Below are 6000 nucleotides of genomic sequence, written 5' to 3'. Positions count from 1 at the left end.
TGTCCTGGAACTTGCTCTGTAGACCAGGCTGGTCTCAAACTCACAGAGATCCGCCTGCCTCTGCCTCCCTAGTGCTGGGATTAAAGGCGTGCGCCACCCTCACCCGGCTCTCTTTTTTTTTTTTACCACCATTCTTTTAAGTGCCACCAATTTTACGAAATGACAAGCTGACACCTCCATTTCATCTTTCCACCTTGCTTTTCCTGACGAATCAGAATAATGAGGGGGATGGCATCCGCTTATCTTCTCCGTGTTGCAATCCACCCACCACCACCCCCCAACCAGAGCAGCTTCTTTCGGGACAAAGACTGTTGTTTTCAGGCTGGTGATAGGTTCTAAATGGAAAGTGTCATATTACAAAATTTAAGAAGTATGTGGGTATTGTAAAAGCAGAGTCTTATTCTGAGGCTAAATAGATCAGATATTTGGGTATAATGGACTGTTCTGTGCTTACATTCACATAGTCTCTCATGTTATATCAATGCTAGAACTGATATAAAAGCTTTAATAGACACTGGGTATTTTTAGCCACTGTCTCTCCACCCAAAGGAAGGCTAAGTAGGGATGTTCTATATTGTGACTTAAACAAAGCTGACTGCTTGCAAATCTACTCCTGGTAAAGCACCCAGGAAACATCTGGCTTTTATAACAGCTGAGTAAATTTATCTGTCCTTACCTCTTGGACCATTTGAGCAGGATTAGATTTCAACAGAGTTCAAGACGGCCCACTATTTTGGGATAATAACATTTATAATGTTATGTCCTTCTTGAGACTCTGTTAGTGTGAGGAACCAGGACCAAATTAGAAGTTAGTCTCTAATTGTATAAGGCATTCAATCATTAGATAGGCTCCAAGCAGTTAAGGTCTAGGAAATGGAAAATTTTGGCTTTTATTTTTAACATTTATATTTCAACATTTTTGTCTCTACAGAATTTACACCTAACTAGAAATTTGATAGTGATCACAATGGAAAACAGAATCATAAAATATTCATAAATTAATTTATCTAATGATATTATTAGTAGAGAAATTAATAAGTAGTAAATTGCCTTCAGAAACTTTACTGCCCTAGAATAAGTAATTCCAGTGAAATTCCATAGCAGACAAGAATGTGCCTTAATCCATTTGAAGTAATATATGAGAATATGTGAGACTGAAGAGGGTGTGAAGAATAGAAATTTCTTTCGTAGTATACCGGGGGCCTGAGGATCCTAAACTGGATTCACTAGCAGTACAGTTGTCTATTAAGAGCTGCTCTGCTTCTAAAACAACACCTTCAGTAATGTGCCTTCTGGAGGGGAGGAAAATCAGGTTCTCAAATGTCAGAGGCAGAATGGGAAAGTAGTATTTCTCCCCATCAAGATTTCTAAGCACACTTAATCACTCCTCAAAGGACCCATCTCTTCATACCATTGCATCTCTGGCTAAGTTTCAACATGAATTCGGGGGGGGGGGGCGACAAAAACTGTAGTATCGTATGCTACAGAAGAAGGAATGTTGTCCATGCTTCCTGAGCCTAACATGACCTACAAGACCTGCAGGGAGACTTTCAAAGTGACTTAGCCAGTAGTGGTGTCACATGCCTTTAGTCCAAGCACTTAGGAGGTAGAGGCAGGCAGATCTCAGTGGTTTGAGGCCGGCCTGGTCTACAAGAGTGAGTTCCAGAACACCCAGGGCTGCTACACAGAGAAACCCTGTCTCAAAAAAAAAAATGAACCAATAACCAAACCAAAACCAAAACAAAATTGCTACCTGCTTTGTTATCAATGAGGACACCCAAGGCTAAGGTGACATAATCTACTCCAGGTTTTCTAGCCTGTTAGAAGGAGAGAATGGGGTTAGAATTCAGATCCTCCCACCCTATGTGTATTTCCAGGATATTTTATCTCCAGATGGCAGCGGCATAGGTATTTATCATGCTCTGGAGCTGTACTCTCTAGCTACTGGATGTGGCACTGTAAGACTTTCTCTTATGAAATGTGGGCAAGCCAACACTGGAGGCAGCTCTACAGGGTTCTGCTGGAGAATCAGGACACCAAGATTTTTCTCAGCTACATAGACAGTTTGAAGCTACTCAGTGCTACATAAGATCCTATCTCAAAAGCCAACAATATAAACAGAATTATTTGTAAAGTTATTTCCAAAGTTACCAAAAAGGTGTGCAAATAATGACTCAAGGAATCAGATTAGAAAATAAAGTGTAACTGCTCACGAGATAAAAAACTCTGGAGAAAAATCATTGCCAATCTAATAACCTCTAATTCATTTACTGAGATCAGCAAAATTTTCAGTAACTAAGCTGGCATCAAACAGGACATAAAATAGCAAGATGGACTGTATACCTCATGAGAAACAGAAAAAAAAAACCCAGCAAACTAATTTCAGTTGCTCTCCCAAATAGCTTTTATGACCAAAAGCGGTCTACTCCAGGAATTCAATGTTGGTTTTATACCTAGAAACCACTGGAATTTTTCACATCAGCAATAGTAATAATTTAATATCAATACCAAGGTTTATTGTCCCTAATCAGCTACGTAAATCTGTGATAATGAGTAACCGTAAGGTTTGGGAAGGGGGATAGGACTCAAGAGGGACACTGAGACATATTACTGGGAAGTAAGTTTATTTTAAAAGTTATTAAAAAGACATATAGCCAACAATATGGTAGGGATGCTTAGGAGAGTTCAGGACCCTAGCACTAGAGACAGATACCATGGAAGGTGTTCTGGAAATAGGATTAATAGAAATGTGTTAATTTAAGATTTAAGAGCTAACTAGAAATATACCTAAGCCATTGGCCAAGTAGTGTTTTAATTAGTATAGTTTCTGTGTGATTGTTCAAATCTGGGTGACTGGGAAACAAAAGTGCAGTCTCTTTACAAATGGTGTGTTTCTTTGCTAATGAAGACTTGCAGAACTGGGCCGAATAGAAACTTCCATTCACAGGTGGGGGGTTGCTGCAAACAATCAGATTAACAGAAGCTAAGGTAAGTAGTTAGATGGAAAGGAAGGTTTGTACAAGCAGGCAGTTTAGCAGAAGCTAAGTTAGCTAGGGCATCTTGGTTCCTAGAATAGAGTTGAGTAATTTTTCAGGATTTGACATCAAGGAGATCAAAGTCTAGTCATCTCTTATGGGCTTTCAGTAATAAGCTGGAAGCCCCAGCAAGATCCACAGAGACTGGATCCCAACACTTAGGGACTCCCAGGAGCAGGTAAGTGTGCACCAGCTGAAGAGGACTTCTAGATGTGTGTAATTTGTGATATTCCAGAGCCCCAGGAAAATCTATCTCTAACTGGTTGCTACTGTGTGCTCTGGAGACACCCCAATGTCACCACCCAAAAGGAAAAAAGGTATTGTTTGGTTTGTGGTGTGGGAGGTCCTTCTGTCTATGTGTTGCTTTTATTGGTTAATGAGCAAAGAACTGGCTTTGCCTATAGCATGGGAGGAGGAGGGTGGAGTTAGAGAGAAGCCATGTAGCCCTGCCAGAGACAGATGCTGGATCTTTAGCTGGTCAGCCACAGCCTTGTGGCCATACACAGATTAATAGAAATGGGTTAAATTAATTTAAGAGTTATACAATAAGAAGCTGTAGCTAATAGGCCAAGCAGTAATTTTATTAATACAGTTTCTGTGTGAATATTTCAGATCTAAGATAGCTGGGCAGCCGGGAACCAACAAGCAGCCTCCCTTCTACAACAGATTGGCACCAATGTGGCAAACTAAAATCCACTTTAAAGCCTGAGAGTGCTTAATTCCATAAACAAAAATCACAAAAATACGGAGTTTAACACAGCTTCTTTCTGTTTACTGGCAACATGCCACCACAGCTCCTTTAAGAGAGGTTTTCCTGATTCACTGGTTGTAGGAAAAAAGCCACACCATTTTGAAATATAGGCTTTCTGGGCCATGCTGCCAGTGCAACCTCTGGCTCTTTTGGGAGATGAAGCATTTAGATGGGGCTTGTGAGCAGCATGCTGTGGCTTGCTTAATGGTGACATGGACTGCCTGTGTGCTTGAGAATGGGGCTGTGTGTATGGCTCTCAGAGACATGAGGGGCTCCACTATGCTGGACTGGGTGGGCAATCAGGTAGTACCATAGATATCATAGTAATTGAACAGCTTAAGTTTAAGACTGGGAAGGCAAGCAGAAAGTACTATATATATATATATAATAGTAATGACACAGCTTAAGTTTTAAGAAGCACTTAGAATTTCAAAAAGCACTCTTGGACAGGAAAGAATTACAGATATGCAATAAAGACAAATCCAGATGAGTCAGAGTATTGAATAAATATACATAGGCTTGGAAGAGAGAAGAAAAAGAGTATAGAGAGTCATAAAATAAAGTTAATGCTTTTTTTAATTAAAAAGGAAAGTCTTTAATGAGACAGAGTACAGACAGTCATAGATTAAAAGGAGTAAAGAAAAATAAGCCATGCAAAAATGGAAAATTCACAGTTTGAATTATGTATATTATTTGTTCTTTGTTATTTAATTAATACAGTGATTTAATTAATACAATTTTTGTGTGATTATTTCAGGTCTAAGCTAGCTAGGTGGCTGGGAAACAACAAGTGGCCTCCCTTCTAAAACAGGTCTGAACATGTCCAGAGGTAAGTTTAACCTGTATGAGGTACCCGAATTATTTTGAGCCAGCCAGGTTGCCCAGAAAAACCCAAACCTGTGACTGTTCTCTCAATCCTGCTGGAAGAAATTGACCTTCCTTACTCCCCCTGCTCCAGAGTGCTCAATTCTGGCTCCTTTGGTGGCTTGACTACTGCCTGTAGTTCAATATCATGGTTCTGTTCAATGTATGGAAGTGGGAAGAGGTCTGGCTTCCCATCCAAGGGAGCCCCTGCCATCTAAGCAGAGGACATGCAGGGAAGAGTGAATACTTCCCAGAGCTACCCTGAGCTGCTAGTTGAGTCCCAAAAGCAGAATTTCCAATTCCTTCCGTATTGATAGTCTATGTCGTCCTCTCTAGTGACTTGTACAATTGGAAGACCTCAAACTTACCCATTTTCAGAGAAGCTGCAGGCCCTTATCGGTCTGTTAGAAATTGTTTTATGGTAAAAGTTTCTGCTGCAGCGCCTGAGTACCTGATTTCGATCCCAGGTGCTCAAATGATGGGCAGAAAGGACTGATTCCACTGAGTAGTCCTCTAACCGACACACAAGTGCTGTGTATGCCCCACACAAAAATAAATATAAATTTTAAAAAAGATTCTAATGGACCAGTTAATGGCCCACATCTGTGAACCCCAACTTGTCCCTTTCTGATTTGCTATACCTATGTCTTACCCTATCCCCCACAGCTGCTCCCCTTACACATGGGCCGTCTCCTGCACGCAAAGCCCTGCCCCTCCCAGGAGCCCACAAGAGCTGCAACCACCCATACCCAAGGCCTGCCGCTGTCAAGGAACCAACCCACTACAGGATGCTCTGCCCTCACTGTGATTTCTGCCGCATTCGCAGAAGAGCCTGATAACCCATACACGCATGCGCACAGCATTCAGCCAATCAAAGAGGTTCCTGGTTGAGCCTGCCATTTAAAGTCGGTTACCCCAGAAGCTCCTCCTAGTAGTGAAGCGGAGCAGTGAAGCAGAGCAGTGAAGCGGAGCAGTTGGCTGAAGGAGATCTGAGTTGTGAATGTGATCACATTTTGTGACGGTAAACCTGGTTCAGCCAAAGGGGGGTTAGTTCAGGCAGGAGGAAGGGGTGAGTGTGAGGAGGAAGGAGTGCAAGAATGAAGGAGAATAAGGAGGGGGCAGTGTGTCCCGTAGAGGGAGGCCGGGGTGCCAGGCGCCATTTTGCTTGTACAGCAAATCGCCCATCGGCATTACCGGGGCCTCCGATAGCAAAATGGAGGAGGTGTGAACCTCGTAGGGGCTCTCTGATAGCAAAATGGAGGAGGTGTGAACATCATCGGGGCCTCTGATAGTAAAATGGAGGAGGTGCGAACCTCGTCGGGGGTCTCTGATAGTAAAATGGAGGAGGTG

The 6000-nt window shown here is 42.1% G+C and overlaps 1 long non-coding RNA gene across 1 annotated transcript in view; it reads left to right on the top strand.

Annotated features, from left to right (window-relative positions):
- The first annotated feature begins 5580 nt into the window (after window positions 1-5580).
- Window positions 5581-6000, top strand: part of LOC106144079 — a 7144-nt gene continuing 6724 nt past the window's right edge. Inside the window, exon 1 of the long non-coding RNA XR_001229184.2 lies at window positions 5581-5671. This is a non-coding gene — a long non-coding RNA (uncharacterized LOC106144079). The remainder of the gene's footprint in view (window positions 5672-6000) is intronic.

Source organism: Microtus ochrogaster, chromosome X (assembly GCF_000317375.1).
Source record: "Microtus ochrogaster isolate Prairie Vole_2 chromosome X, MicOch1.0, whole genome shotgun sequence".
Classification (NCBI taxonomy): domain Eukaryota; kingdom Metazoa; phylum Chordata; class Mammalia; order Rodentia; family Cricetidae; genus Microtus; species Microtus ochrogaster.
Note: the sequence above shows the minus strand (reverse complement) of the source record. Positions and strands in the feature narration are given on the sequence as shown.